Consider the following 16,016-nt stretch of genomic DNA (forward strand, 5'->3'; position numbering starts at 1 on the left):
GACAGCCAAGGTGATTCAGCACAGAAGGCCTGGAGCAAAGTAATGAACCAGGAGACCGACAGCAACTGCCAGCTCCATTCAACTGGGCAACTGTGAGAAGGTCATTGAGCCTCTCTGTGCCTGAAAAATGGTCTTTTTTTCTTAAAGGAATGCCATACTCTCCTTCAAGGAAATACACATAAAAGAGGACTTCATATATAGACTTGGCTCAGGGGTCAGAACAGTTCGTTTCTGTCCTGTGAGAAGTCACTCAACACTCAGTGGCTTAAAAAAGCAACTATTTATTATTGCTTATGAGTTTTGAGGAAAAAGTAGAAGTGTGCAAGGTTCCTGCTATCACTTCTGCCATGTTCTGGTGGTGAAAAGCAAGACCCACAGCTGGCCCACCGCTTGATGGGAGGGGCTGTAACATCCTTGGGGTAAAGAAAGAGGGAGAGGTGGCCATTTTTGCAGCGTACCACAGAGAGGTTTCGTTTGCTTAGGAGATCCTGAGACAAAGATTCCAAAGCACATGGTTTACTTGTTTACTTGGGAAGTGAAGGAAATCCTGGCAAGGAAGTAGGGATTGAGACACAGAGAAAAGCAGCCAGTAAAGGATCCCTAACTGGGCCAACGACCACTCTGGGCAGTTGGAGCTTAATGCCATTAGAAAACTCTGGAAGTGTTGGACACAGGCTTTTTTTGTCATCCTACCTGAGTGAGCGAGCTGGAATATTTATGCTATACATCCATTCCCATCTGTCCTTTGTTGAGGGCTGCTCTCAAAGGGGACACGAATTCACATCAGCTTCCTACACTGGGCATAGTGGCTCAAGAGGTATGCAGATCCTGGTGGCTGGTGGTCTGGCCACTGTGCACTGAAGAAGTAAGGGTAGGGAGACACAGGCAGGACACCTACAGTAACTCCTGCAGGGCAGTGGTCATAAAAAAGAAGAAAACCCCTCGTGCTTCAGTTTTGAATTAGTCAAACATCTATCTTCCTCTCTTTTCCTCTTCTCTCCTCTCCTTTCTTTTTATCTATTTATTTTATTTTGGGTAATGCCTCACTTCTGTTGCTGGCAAAGGTTGGGACACTAGATGGCATCCTATCAAGTCGTCCTGCGGCTCAGGAAACCGATGTCAGGTAGTGTTAGTAGTGGTCCTTGGAACCGAAAAATAGCAGCCTGGGCCGAGAACCAGGGATTGTGTCTGCATCCGGTCACGGTGGCAGCCGCTTGGGAACCGCTCTGTCTGAGCTCACTGTGGGCAGCAACTTCACACACCACTGGAGAAGGGTGGGGAGCAGACAGGGCGCAGAGGGGCAAGCGGCGGTCGCTGGCACTTTCTAAGGAAGTGGGATTCACAAAATCCCGGGAAGGCAGGAGTAAGGAGGATGTTGGTTTCAACGCCCAGAAAGATCTTTGAAGGGTCTAAAAAATGGGCTGGAAGGAAAAAAAAAAAAAGACTTATAGTAAAGATTTATTCTTGGGGGTGGGAGTGGAAAGAAGACAGTAAGAGGAGGTGGAAAGTAAGGGTCAAAGTGATTTAATATTTTATTTAAAATATTTGAAACAAGACAAATGTCAGGAATGACCAATTCTTCATAATGGATATTAGGTGGTTATCATATTATTATCTCTACGTTTTCTTAAAGAAAAAAAAAAAAGAGGTGTTGTGGGAGGTGGATACGATGTTCTGTAATTAGCAAGGTCCAGGAGGGTCCAAGAAGGAACACGGATCTCTTTCTTGAGTAACCTTTGCCAAATACTTTCCTATCTGCGCCTCTGTTTCGTTATTTAGAAAATGAAAATACTAAGAGTAGCTGTGTCAGGGGATTGCCACAAGCCTCAAATGAAGAAATGTGCCCACAGTAGCTAGTACAATGCCCCCAGGCAAGACGGTCCGTCCAAAAATGCTCTCTGCTCCTTTGCCCCCACCCCCTGGACACTTAGCACTAAGGATACAGAGGTTAGGCTCTTCTGTCACACTGAATCAAAAACCAGACCATCAGCTAGTTGTCTAGAAGTAGCAAGAAACAGAAGAATCTTAGTGAAAGCCTATCTTGACTCCTCTGAATCCAGAGACAGAGTTGATCTTAAAGACAGAAAGTATTTCATCCCCCTTGTGTAAAATGGGATTCTGGGATTTATCAACTCTTGACATTTCTCAAGGCCCTAAAGTTTTCTACCTTCCAAGAGCACTAACCTTTTCCAGAACAGACCTAGGTGTTTTTGTGTGGATTGCGAAACAGTTACTGCCTTTCTCTGAGTGGAATTGAGAACTCTTCATGCCTTATACGAATTAGAGAAGGCCCATGGCTAGCCTTGACAGCACAAAATGCCAAGAGGGTTAGAGGCAGAGGGAAATAAATGGGCCTTTAAGAGTAGTTGGTATGGAATGAAGTCTATGGCATGGTGGAATTAGAACCTGACCTCCAGGAGAGAAGGCATCTCTGGCTTCTTTCCATCTTGCCAGGGAAGCTGAGGGTAGCCTCAGAAAGAAACAGAATATTCCTCTGGGCTTCTTTTTTATCTGAGAGTTTCTGAATCAGGAAGAGATTGTCCCTAAACAAAGACTGAGAAGGCAGAACCAAGAGCCACGTGGCTGGACTTGCTCTATGCAGGGATTACAAACAATCTCAGTCTTCTCCACACTCTAGGGTCCATGGGACGGGGTGTGTTTGCCTGTGTTTGTGTGTGTCTGTGCAGGGCTTCCAATCATTTTGTATCAGTTACCTGTTGTCATACAATGTTGCATAATAAACCACCCCAAAACTTAGTGACTTGAAATAATAGCTATTTCTTTAGCTCCTGTTTCTGAGGCTAGCCATTGGGACTGAGCTCAGCGGGGAAGTTGTGGGCTCAGTTGGGCTCTCCTGGGTATAGGGTCAGCGGCAGGTGTGGGAGTCCGCTCTGTAATCTGCGCTGGGCTTTCTCACAGATCAGGGACTGCGGTATTTATCTCTTCTTTCTGCCCATCTGCTCTACCTTCCTTTCTCTGCAGAACTGCAGAACTTACTTCCAGATTTCCTCATAGTCCTTACTGGCAGGCACGCTTCTAAGGCTACAAGAATTTATATCTCTGTCCTCCACTGCTAGCTGGCTGCAGTAGTCCCTGTGTGTGTGTGTGTGTGTGTGTGTGTGTGTGTGTGTTTCAAATTTCCAAAGGAAGGAAATTTATTAGTTCAACCAGACCTTTACATGGCTATCCTCGGGGCCAGATGTCCATTCCTGGATTAACCAGTCATGCTGAGGGATGCTCTGAAGGGAATAGGGAACTCAGATTTCCCCTGTAAAATGAAGGGTAGGGATTAAGAAGATCCACAATCCCCTTATCAGCTCTAACATTCAATGAAAACAGGAGAAAAAGAGAATGAATGAAGAAAAATTAAAAGCATTATGCTGAGTCCATCAAAGGGAGAGGCTGTGCTGTTGCTTGCTTTGTATTTGAATGCTGTGCATGGTTTTCATGATGGCAATAATAATTTATTGACAAAATGCTTTTATTGAATTGCCTTTACAGAAGAGGCCCTGCACGCTTTTTCACCAGCTTGTTACAATTAAAAGCAGCAGTAAACAGAGCCTTTCTATTTAGACTGAAAAGCAACAATTAAGCTTGCTCAGCTATAAATAGGAGGCAGCTTCACATCTATGGCCCTAACTGCACACATTATAGACTCCAGCCCCAGATGCCCCCAATTTATTTCTGCAGGGCAAACCAATAAATTATCAAACTCTGACCTTAAATCTGACAGTTTCTTAGAAAATGGAAGTAGGTAAATTATGCATAATTCTAGATAATTACTGGGATGTCCATGAGGCCAGGAAATGAGTACACATGCTGGAAATCTAAATTTATAAGCTTCTAGCTTTTTCATTTTACCATTATCAGACCACATTTTGCCTGTCAGAGCGGCTGTCAGACTTCACTCTCCTTTGCCTGGGAAGCATCAAAAAAAAAAATAAATTTAAAAATTAGGAAAGGGAAAACGGAAGATATAAAGTTCTTTCCCAAACTTCCCACTGATTTAGTAAAGAGAACAGAACATGGACAGTCGGTGCTACATAATTTTTAATTAAGAAAAAAAAAGACCATTCATCCCATTGATAAGCCATATATGCTGAGTTTTCAAAGTTGTAAAGGCATTTATTTCAACCTTCTCATTTTCTGCAGGAGGAAACCAGAGGCTCAGGAAGCCACAGGAATTGTCCAAGGTCACAGAACTTGACAATGGCAGAGCTGGAACTCAATAGCTTTTCTGACTACCACTCCTGTATCAACTGAATGGAAAAATTTGCCTTCTCCTTCTTTCCAGTACAAAAGACTAGGTTAATGGGACCTAAGTAGCAAAAAGCCCAAAGGATGAAATATTTCTTTGAGTGCAAGACAAGTTTCAAAGGTGACAGGATTTTCCCACCTAGAGATAGGAGATTCCCCTCTGCCTCTGTATCCCCCATCTGAACTGAAAGTCATCAGTTTCCAAACAACCCCCCACCACAAAGAGTGATTTTCCAAAGTGTGTCTTGGGTAATATCTTTTTGAGACTCTCAAGTCTTGGTTTTCTATTTGAGCATACCTTATGTCTCCCAGTGATTTTCCACCTGCCTCTGACTCTCCCTGGGTCATGTGCTAGGATAGTCTCTGAAGCTCTTTCCATCTTCTCTATCATCTCTGTGCCGCAGAGGACTGATATTTATGGATTCCTCAATGGTAGCCCAGTCCTTTGGCCCATTGAGCTTGGCTAATGTTGGGTAGGTAACTAACAGGAGACTGGATAGCAAGCGATTAAAAAGCCAAAATTTTTATTCCTTCATTTCCTGCAGAGTGAAGTAGAGTTGCCCAGATGAGCTCATGCCAGGTTAGCCAAACCCAGGCCAAAACTCAGACTCAAAAGTGAGAATAAATGACTGCTATAGTAAACCACTTAATTTTCAGGGATGGTGTGTTGTGCAGCAGTAATTGATACAAAATATGACATGGAGAAAGAACAGTTTAAGACAAGACCACCATTCTAGAAACTGAGATGAACCACTTGGGAGATCAGAAATGGAAGTGAATGCAGAGGAGTAACTGGGATTGAGTTTTCAGACTCACTGAACTCCAGATCCAGAAACAAATGGAGAAATCTGGGTTCCTGTGGGGTAATAAGAGCAAAAATGTCCCATGGGAAGGAAGAGACTGACTTTCCAAACTCACTGCTTGAAACTGGAAAAAAGTTTGAGGTTTCTCATCCATGAAATACATTCTTAAAACACGTCCCAACTACTGCTTATATAAAGCTGTATGGCTAGGAAACTTTAAGAAATAAAGCCTTTCATCCTCAGTTGCTGAATATGTAATAACTCTAATCAGTGAAGTTTGGGAGCCCTGAGCTACCCATATAAGACCTGATTTTACAGATAATCATGTCAAAAAATGGACAGAAGACATGAACAGGGGCACCTGGGTGGCTCAGTGGGTTAAGCCGCTGCCTTCGGCTCATGTCATGATTTCAGGGTCCTGATTCGAGTCCCGCAACAGGTTCTCTGCTCGGCAGGAAGCCTGCTTCCTCCTCTCTGTCTCTGCCTGCCTCTCTGCCTACTTGTGATCTCTCTCTGTCAAATAAATAAATAAAATCTTAAAAAAAAAAAAAAAAGAAGAAGAAGAAGACATGAACAGACATTTCTCCAGTGAAGACATACAAATGTCTAACAGACGCATGAAAATATGTTCATTATCACCAGCCATCAGGGAGATTTAAATCAAAACCACATTGAGATACCACCTTACACCAGTTAGAATGGCCAAAATTAACAAGACAGTAAACAACGTGTGTTGGAGAGGATGTGGAGAATGGGGAACCCTCTTGCACTATTGGTGGGAATGCAAGTTGGTGCAGCCACTTTGGAAAACAGTGTGGAGATTCCTTAAGAAATTAAAAATAGAGCTTCCCTATGACCCTGCAATTGCACTGTTGGGTATTTATCCCCAAAATACAGATGTAGTGAAAAGAAGGGCCATCTGTACCCCAATGTTCATAGCAGCAATGGCTATGGTCACCAAACTGCAGAAAGAACCAAGATGCCCTTCAATGGACAAATGGATAAGGAAGATGTGGTCCATATATACAATGAGTATTATGTCTCTATCAGAAAGGATTAATACCCAACTTTTGTATCAACATGGACGGGACTTAAAGAGATTATGCTGAGTGAAATGAGTCATTTGGTTTCTCTTACTTATGGAGCATAGGGAATAACACAGAGGACATGGGGAGCTGGAGAGGAGAAGGGGATTGGGAGAAATCAGAGGGGGAGACAAACCGTGAGAGACTGTGGACTCTGAGAAACAATCTGAGGGTGTTGGAGGGGAGCGGGGGTAAGAGGTTGGGTGAGCCTGGTGATGGGTATTATGGAGGGCATGTATTGCACGGAACACTGGGTGTGGTGCATAAACAATGAATTCTGGAAAAAAGTTTTTAAAAAAATGTAAAAAAAAAAAAAAGACCTGGTTTTATATTGAATGTTCTTAGGAGGAGGTGGAAGAAGAAACCAGATATAAATCTGCAAAACTGTGAGACGTGGGAGTTGAGGTGGAGGAGCGGGGGAACATCCATTCAATAATAAAATTCCAAAGCACATGAAGAAATAACACTAAGACAGCAACAAAATCAACAACTGGAAGTGAATTTTCTCAAGATGAAGTCAAAATAATAAGAGATTATTTTCCACTGAAAATAATAATAATTTAATAATAATAATGATTTCTTCACTGAAATAGCTACTAAAGAATATATTTCAGGCAGAAGAAGAAAGCACCCCAAGAAACAGAGAGGGATGAAACAGAGTACATAAACAATAGCACAGAATTCCATAAAATATGATCAAGGTAGTTTGCGAGTGACTCAAAAAGAGAGTGATATTTTTCTCATAACAAGGTATAATTCAAATACTATCAAGGAAAAGATAAAGAAGGTATTCAGTGAGTAATTAAAGTATGCTAAGTTCTTGGGTTATTTGGGAGGAGGGTAGAGAAACTGAATAACTTAAACTTAAGGTTATCAGAATTTTAAAAATCCAGCCACATAGGGTTTATAATAGAAACTCTTAAAATATAATCACCTAGAAAGGCTGAAAATAAAGGAATGGAAAAAGCCAAAAAGGCAATTACTAACTAATAGAAAGCTGTGTAGCTATGTCAATATCAGATGAAATTGAACACAGACCAAAAAGCATAGAAAGCGACACATTGTGATAAAAGAAACAATTCTGTATTTGAATAGGTAACACCTGGCTTGAAATATAAAGAAAAAAAAAACCACACTGATGAAATTAAAGACAAAATAGAAAGATCTACCTTCCTATGCAAGGTTTTAAAAAATATATATCAAAACCTGTGCAATCAGCAGAAAATACCAATGTATATTTAAAAAGCTAAATAGGGGGGACGCCTGGGTGGCTCAGTTGGTTGGACAACTGCCTTCGGCTCAGGTCATGATCCCGGAGTCCCAGGATCGAGTCCCGCATCAGGCTCCCAGCTCCACGGGGAGTCTGCTTCTCCCTCTGACCTTCTCCTTGCTCATGCTCTCTCTCACTGTCTCTCTCTCAAAAAAATAAATAAAATCTTTAATAAAAAAAAAAATAAAAAAGCTAAATAGGAGCACAGAGCTGACTTGGTCAGTAGAGCATGCAACTCTTGATCTTGGGGTCTACACTTTGAGTGTAGCGTCTACTTAAAAAAATAAAATATAAATAAAATATAAATATTTTAAATAAAATTAATAAATTTTTATTTATATATATTTATATATAAAATTAAAATATAAATAAAATATAAATATTTTAAATAATAATAATAAATTTATATATAAGTGTATATATTTTTATATAAATAAAATATGAATACTTTAAAATAAAAATAATAAATAAATTTTTAAATTAAAAAATAAAAATTCAAATAAAATAATAACCCATTTTATAGTTGTAGAAACTGAGGCACGGGGAAGTTGAGTGACTCCCTCAAGATCACGGTTTATATGAGTCAGAGCCAGGATTAAAACATCTTTTAATGCTAATCCTATTTTATAATACTAGAACATAGAATAAACTGCATATTTGCAGAACTGACCAGCCTGTTTCAAGACTCTTAAAATAATTTTAAGTATGCATAAGTTAGCATCTCTGTTAGCACATCTTAAGTTAGCATATACGTTGGTGTTTTACTCACATTTCCTTGGGTCCCTTTGACCTTTTCAGTTTGCCTTCATTTGCCTTCTAAGTGTTTTGCTTCTAATTGTCCAACTCTGTGATTCTCTATAAAGAACCACATTTGGGCCACTGGGGTGGCCAGTGAGAGACTGAAATTCCTCGGATCTAGGTCCTCAAGAGTGATCTTTATTCAATAAGGAACTGGGGTGGAAAAAATGAAAGCCCAGCTCACTGGCCTTGGGATTAGGCCAAAATCAGTGGTGTAATTTACTCTTCCAACCTCCCCCGTGGGATCATGCTGAGGCTGGAACTCTGCTTTGCTTCTTTCCTTTCTGTGCTGCTTTCTTTCCACATCTAGTTTTTCCCAAGAGGACCTCTTCAGTAAGCCATATTGCACATGAATTATCATCTGGAGATCTGCTTCTTGGAACCCTTTCCTAAAATAAGGACCACACAACTCTGTACTGAAAAGTATAGAGAGAGTAGAAAGTGATCCTGCTGAAAGAACATTTGAGTGCCTCAGGGTTCCTGATGCTGTCTTTTAGAATTTCCAGTTTTATTTAGGCACTAGGAATCTGGCATTGTAAATGTAGTGTCTGCCAAAGTAGAGAAAAACTCTCTTGCAATTTCAGACTCGGGGTCAATAACTATTGACTGGCCAGCTTTCCCTTACAGACCCTCTTGGGTCCAATTCTGGATGAATGATGGTCAAAGCTAGAGGATTCTTGATTTATAACTGTCTCTTTCTTTCCTTTTCTCTCTCTCCCTCTTCTATTCCTTCTTCATCCCTAAGACTGGCTCTGAAGATGTAAATCAGGACTCTGGGCTTTAAGATGCAAAACCACTGGTAGTCATACAAACATCATTATGATCTTTCAGGTTGGTCTGCTGTTATTTCAACCCCTACTTTTTATTGCATAGCATTGCATTTCTTTACTTACCAAGTTTGGAACCACGCGTGGGCCCTAAGTAGAAATCCAGGACCATTGCATAGCAGGCAAAAATTCCATTACTCACTGTGGCTTAGAATATTATTTCTATAATAAAATAGTTTCTATTTTCTGAATGTATGCTGTACGCCATTTTACAAATGAAGAAACTGAGGTTGGCAAGAGAAAACTAACTTGTCCAGATTCACATGGCCAATATGTAGTTAGGTCTTGCCGCCAACAGACCAAGGATTTGGTAGTCTCATAAAATCCCTGAACCTCCATGTATACTACAAGTCATAGCATTTCTTACCCCTGGTTTTGCTGACCTGGGCTCTAGCACGGGGTTTGTCTCTGGTTTTCTTGCCAAGTACTCATATTTTCTTGGTTAAGAACCTGACATCCATCCTTGGCCCACTTATTTTCTTTCCCTGGGAGCTGACACCTGCTCCTCAACATATATCTTTAATCTCTACCAGGCATCCCCTACATATACACTTAGCTGGAGGATTTGCCTGAATCCACATCTGTGGGGATTGCCTATTTCAAATCCCCGCTCACCTCCTACCAAACTTAGCTGTGGCAATGAGCACTTAAAACCCTCAGTGCCATGTTAGGTCATTCCCCAGAAGCAGAACCCAGAATAGGGAAAATCAAGTGCCTATAGTACGTTGAGAAAAGACCTTTAGGAAGAGCATCTAAGGGAGGAGAGCAGACAGGGTAGGGCAAGAAGACAGACAAAGATGTGTGTTCAGGTAAAATCTAAACTTGGCCTGATCTATGAAAGGCTCTGGAGCATAAATCACAAGGTGGACATGATCGTCCTCTACTTAAGGCAAGGAGGCTGGCCTTCTGTACACTTTGATCAGTCAATCATTACTATAGGCTTCTCCTGGTGGGGGCTTAGAGATGTAACCTCCTAGGCATCATATAAAGGCAATTCTTGGGGAAGGGGGCCTTTGTGAGCCCTTAGCAGCCAATACTTACAGCAGCCAGGGCCTGGGATCTTCTGCCCATCCAACAGCATCTACCTCAAGTGCCTAAGCCACGGGCCCTGAACATGGGGGTTTCAGCAATCAAATCCCTTTTTCTCTCACTCTCTGTTCCTGGCCTCTTCCTGCTCCCCACCAGCCCAAATGGCTGGGGTCCCCCAGCTTACTTGCTTTTAGTATCTGCACAGAGTCAACCTCGTTGGCGCCCGACACTTTATTAGTGTTCTAAATCTTTGTTTACAGTTACCATGACTCCCCAGGTGGCAGCAAAAAAGTCAACAAGGAAATAAAACTCCACCAGCTGGCGTATTATTTGGGGATAAAACCACCACACAGGTAACAGCTGGGTATGCACCCACAAGCCCTGGGGCACTGCTGGCCCTAAAGGCTCATCTGGAGTTGTGTGTTTTAATCCCCCTCTCCAAGCCAGCCTGTTTATCCTCCACATCTTCCAGTTCCTTTGCACCATGTGAGCCTCAGGAAGCTGAGCAGTTATGAGATTTGAAGCTGTTCCACTGCCTTTGACAGCCCCTGACAACTGTTGGATCCAATTGCTGACTGTTACCTCCAGCAATCTCTTGGCAAAATCTGTGTCATTACACCCCATTGTCTCCATATACTAAAACTCCTGTCTTCTGATGCTAAATCCTATGTGCTTCCTAGTATATGAAATTAACACTTTAACGGAGCTCTGAAAATACTCTCCAGCGTTTTTTATCTGGGACTAAAGAAATTAGGGTGGGGGCACCTGGGTGGCTCAGTCAGTTAAGCCTCTGTCTTTGGCTCAGGTCACCATCTCAGCGTGCCTGGACCACGTGCATATATCTTATGGGGTAGGGACCCCATGAGGACTGCAGCGAGCTTGGTCTTGAGAGCTTGTGCTTGAAGCTTGGTTCCAACAAGTCAGAGCTGGTGATCTGGGGCAAAGAACTTATAATCTTCATGCATCAAATTTTTTCTCTGCAATATAATAGAAGCTATTACACAATTGCTGTGAGGATAACATTTGAAAATACATATTAAACATTCTGCTTCAAGACTGTATCTAGATTTGGTGGGGCCTGAAGTTTCTACAAATATGCCCTCCCACAATGAAAACATTTACATTTGCAAATTTTATGAAAACATGACTATGTGAATATGCTCAATCCCCTTCCAGAGCCTTAGGAAGGGTCTTGCATGTGAGGGGCCCCAAACTTCAGCTTCATTGGCTTTACTATAAATCTGCCTTTGCTTAACACAATGATTAGCATTTAGCTAGTATTCACTAAAGGTTAATGGTCATGGATTTGGTCTGGGAAAGAGGGTTTTCTGCTTCTTATACATGTGCTCCTACTTAGTCCCAGTGCCTCTTGGAAGTGACCTGAAGACCTGTCTTGGTGGTCTGGGATCTAGAGGGAATTTAAGATTTTTTTTTTTTTAAGATTTTATTTATTTATTTGACGGAGATCACAAGTATGCAGAGAGGCAGGCAGGGGGCGGGGGGGGAAGGGAAGCAGGATCCCTGCTGAGCAGAGAGCCTGATGTAGGGCTTGATCCCAGGACCCTGGGCAGAGGTTTTAACCCACTGAGCCACTCAGGCACCCCAGTTTAGGCTTTTTTTAAAAAAAAGATTTTTAAAATTTATTTGGCAGGGAGAGTGAGTGATCACAGATGGGGGAGCAGCAGGCAGAAGGAGGAGCAGGCTCCCTGTTGAGCAATGAGCCCCGTGTGGGACTCGATCCCAAGATCCTAGGATTGTGACCTCATCTGAAGGCAGACACTTAACCATCTGAGCCACACAGGCAACCTTGGATTGGGGGTGGGTGGGTGTTAGGAGAATGTATGTGTGTCTGTGTGGAGTAGTACCCTAGGAAAGAGACATGACAAACTGTATTACTTAAGGTGAGTAATGTTAGTGCTGTACCAAACAACCTCTGCAATTTTAGCAACCCAGCAATATAAAAGTGTATTTCTTATTCATATATATTTCACCAGATTCTTCTGGTTTGGTTAAGGCTCAGACTTCTTCATCTCATGACTCCTCATCTTGTTGGTTAGAATCCTCTCCATTCACCTGGTAGATAGGAAAAACAAAATGGTAGAGAGCTCATGGGAAATTTTCATGGGCCACATTCTGTTGGACCGAACTCAGGTATATGGTTAAACTAACTCCAGAGGAGTCTAGGAAATGTAGTCTAGCTGTGTAGTCAAGAAGAAAGGGAAATGGATTTGGTGAGCCAAGTTAATGTTCCCTTAAGCTTAACTAAGGACCACAAGGCTGGGGTGAAGTAGTTTACCAGAGCCTGATAATGGGCAGACTACTGTCCATAGACTGAGTAGACAAGAGTTATGGGGAACATGAGAGATTAAAAAGGAACCATGAGAGGCAGGTCTATAGCTTTAAAATTCATTGAGGTCTTTTGTTGACCTTTTGTTGATGCTCCTGAAAGAAACAATCAGGGGCAACTGGCTGGCTCAGTTGGAGGAATATGTGACTTTGATCTCGGGGTCATGAGTTTGAGCCACACATGGGGTATAGACATTACTTAAATAAATAAACTTTTAAAAAAATGGAAGACACAGTCCATGGAAAGATCCAGAGAAAATCTCCCTACATCTAAGATGGGGGAATGGGGATCTGCTGAAGTACTGGAAAAATACCCTGGACCAGACCTTGTAGACCAGCTAGAGATAGCAGCAAACGATAAGGAATAGTCCCCACCCCTGAGAGGTAGAAACAATTCATGCTCAAGGAAAATTCCACAGTTTGGGAGAATAGACCAAAGGAAGAGGAAGCAAAGAGAGGTATCAGAAAGGAAGCAAAAAACATCATAATCTTAGTAGGGAATATGACAGAACCTGCAGTAGAAAAGAGAGTCAACTCTACCCTTTGACCATAGCATCTCAGAAAATAAGGAAATATGAAGGCATTCCACATCCACAGAAAGCAGTAAGCAGGCCTTACTCTGGATTAATAGTCTCCATCATGTGAGGATGTACAGAAGTTTCCTCCAACAATCCCTCCAACCAATCCCTACAGCAGCCTCAGGAGCCAAAAGCAAAAAGATCTTGGTTTCATGATGTAGTTGGGGGAATTAAGGTGATTTGGGGTGAATTAAGTGATTTGGGGATTTCTGTATGTTATGAGGCTCCAAGAGACTTTGGGTTATTCTCATCTGCCTACTGCAAAACAGAAAACATTGGATCCTTTATCTTTTTTTTTTTTTTTTTTTTAATGTTTAATTCCATCCAGACACACTTTAGTTAAAGTTTATACAAAGTCCAGTATACTTCCAAGATGGCAGATAAAGTCAAGAAGGAAGCATCACCATCCACCTTCACCCCATAGAATGAGGTCCCCTGACCCTCAATTCTAAAAATTGGTGGACTCCACAGTTAACCTTGTGAGAACCTTTCTGCTTCAGGGCCTCCACTTCTCTTCTCAGCAGCTACTGAACCTCACCAGTCAGCTCAGTTTTACCCAAATCTCAAAGGTCAATCTCTACCTGTGAAGGTAGAATTTACCTAGCTTTCATGGTATCAGTTTTTCCTCAGTGCTCTGGCTCTGAGCTGTCTGTAATCCTGTTTAAATAGACAGATCATTTCTTCCAGATACAGCCCACTACCAGATGGCTCAGCACCAACTGGTTATGTGCTACTGCAAATTCCCCTGCTCATTGTACCTCTCTTCTACTGGATCACTTGCTTGGTCTCATGCTACTGTGTCTGCCTGATACCTTCCTATAGATCCCTGCTTGATTCACTCCTGCATACTCTTTAGATCTAGCTTAAATCTCAGCTCCTTAGAGTATTGTCTTGTGATTCATTTATCTTAAACACAGCCTACCTCTATCATTCTCTTTCACCTTACTCGGCAATTACAGAATTTATTTATTAATATTTATTTTTTTCTGTTTGCCCTACTAGAATACAACACACACAAGGGAGTGATTTTGTTCTGTTTACCACAATGACCCTAGGACCTGTGGGAAATTAATAAATATTTGTGGGTTAAATGGATACTGTATTCTACCTGCCCTTTGATTTTTTTTTTTCCCCCAGCAACAGCACCTTGGTTTTTCCCCTTCAGCTTAACCCTGAGTTAATGAGTCTAGTCCAGTTCTGTCCCAAGCTACGAAATTTCACACTGATAGAGAATGACAAACATGCACTTTGAACAAGTATTTGTGATTTTCTATCTTAGGGAAATTTAACTAATAGATTCAGTCTTCTGGAAAACATTTGCTATTGTATCAGCCACGTCCGGGGTTCTCTGTATTTTCTCTGGAAAGTATTATAGGACTGGGGGGAAAGGAAGAGCATCACTCAATTGTAAAGGTCAGTAGACTTCCTCTTGGTCTCCTTCTTGGCTTTACAGTAGAAACGAATAATGTATAGAAGTCCCCCCCTCCTTACCCTGCTGCCAATTGCTTCTCCAGAAAGACATGGTGTTAAACTATAAGTTCCATACATCAAAACTATGACTGCCTTGTTCATTTTGTAAGCCAAGTCCTTAAGCAACTGCTGGCATACGGTGGTGCTCAATAAATGCACGTTGAATGCCTGTGGAAGGAACCCCAGTGGCCACCATCGTAAACATTTACCAGCTAACCAGAGTCCCAAGCCTTGGGAAGAAAGAGGCTGACTGTACCACTCCCACGTTAGTTCTGCCAGAGTCACTATTAAGAGGATGGATTTTGCAGGCCCAAATGTTAGCACACTAAGGAGTAGAAACCTAAAGACCTTTGCTGGTTTTATCATTTTATCAAGTTCTCTTCACTCAGCAGAATTTAGCTCCTAATGAAAAGCCAATTCTGTAATGGAGAATTTTATTCCACTGTTTCAAAGGCATTTAAGGTCCAATGAAAGCGGTTAGCCCAGGGCTAGGTGTCAGAAATTAAAAGGAAGACAATCTACATATCTTTCACCTATGCAATTCCTTCCTTCTTTTCTTTTTTTTTTTTTTCCTTAAGATTCTGTTTATTTATTTGATAGATGGAGAGCACAAGTAGTCAGAGAGGCAGGCAGGGAGAGAGGAGGAAGCAGGCTCCCCACTGAGCAGAGAGCCCGATGCGGGGCTTGATCCCAGGACCTTGAGATCATGACCTGAGCCAAAGGCTGAGCCACCCAGGTGCTCCTATGCAATTCCTTCTTAAACACCCTCACAAACATGTGAGAATGAGGATTCCCTAAATCACTTTTAAGTGGTTTCCTTTGAAGAGTTAGGTAGATGCATTCTTATCTTGCTTTCTCCCTGCCTTCTGATTTTACATACATGCTAGGTAATCACCACAAGGATGGAAAGGTTGCAGAAAGCAGAGCTTTGAGCCTTGGTGTAGTCAGGTGTTCTTATATTTTCCCTTTTACTCTCAATATGAAGACTGCCGAAGTTTTCAATTAACACTAGAACTCACCTTAAAGAACATTGTGAGGTTTTTTTGGAAAATGATGAAATTCCAAGTAATAACAGATTGTATCATAGTCCCTCCAGAGTGCCTGTCTACTATTTTTCTCGAGTTTAGCTGTATTCTATAGAAAAAGCCCAAACTACTGGGGTGATGTATTGCAATAATTTCATAAGTGTTGAAAAGGATGCCAACTATCAAAAATATGCCGGTGTGTCCAGATGAAGACCACTGCACTTGCATGTGATGTCTAAGCCTCTTTTCTGGCACATGGTTGTTTAAGAGACCTCTTTTCTTGCTGTGCCCTGATAATCTCACCTTATTTCCACCAAAAGCAAGACAGAATCAGAGCAGCATGACCAGGGATAATCCCTACAATGTGATTTTGAAGGTGTGAAGGGGTTTCTCGGAGACCTGGAAACCACACATTGTTTAGGTTGATGCAAAGTCATCCCCAGGGGGTAAGATGGTTTTAAGAGGGCTGTACATTCTTTGAAACACTTCCCACTAAGCGATGAATCTGTCCCTACCCCTTGAAATTGG

At 41.8% G+C, this 16,016-nt stretch overlaps 1 long non-coding RNA gene across 5 annotated transcripts; it reads right to left on the reverse strand.

Annotated features, from left to right (window-relative positions):
* Window positions 1-272: 272 nt before the first annotated feature.
* LOC116595254 lies at window positions 273-10,306 on the reverse strand. Of its 5 annotated transcripts, none has more exons than XR_004287580.1 (3): window positions 10,254-10,306; window positions 8,185-8,294; window positions 273-1,421 (listed from the first exon to the last, which is right to left on the reverse strand). It is a non-coding gene; the product is annotated as an uncharacterized LOC116595254 (long non-coding RNA). The 5 variants fall into 5 exon arrangements; XR_004287583.1 differs by having other exon boundaries at window positions 8,185-8,270; window positions 10,254-10,305; XR_004287582.1 differs by having other exon boundaries at window positions 8,185-8,270; window positions 10,082-10,293.
* Window positions 10,307-16,016: the final 5,710 nt, after the last annotated feature.

Source organism: Mustela erminea, chromosome 7 (genome assembly GCF_009829155.1).
Source record: "Mustela erminea isolate mMusErm1 chromosome 7, mMusErm1.Pri, whole genome shotgun sequence".
Classification (NCBI taxonomy): Eukaryota; Metazoa; Chordata; class Mammalia; order Carnivora; family Mustelidae; genus Mustela; species Mustela erminea.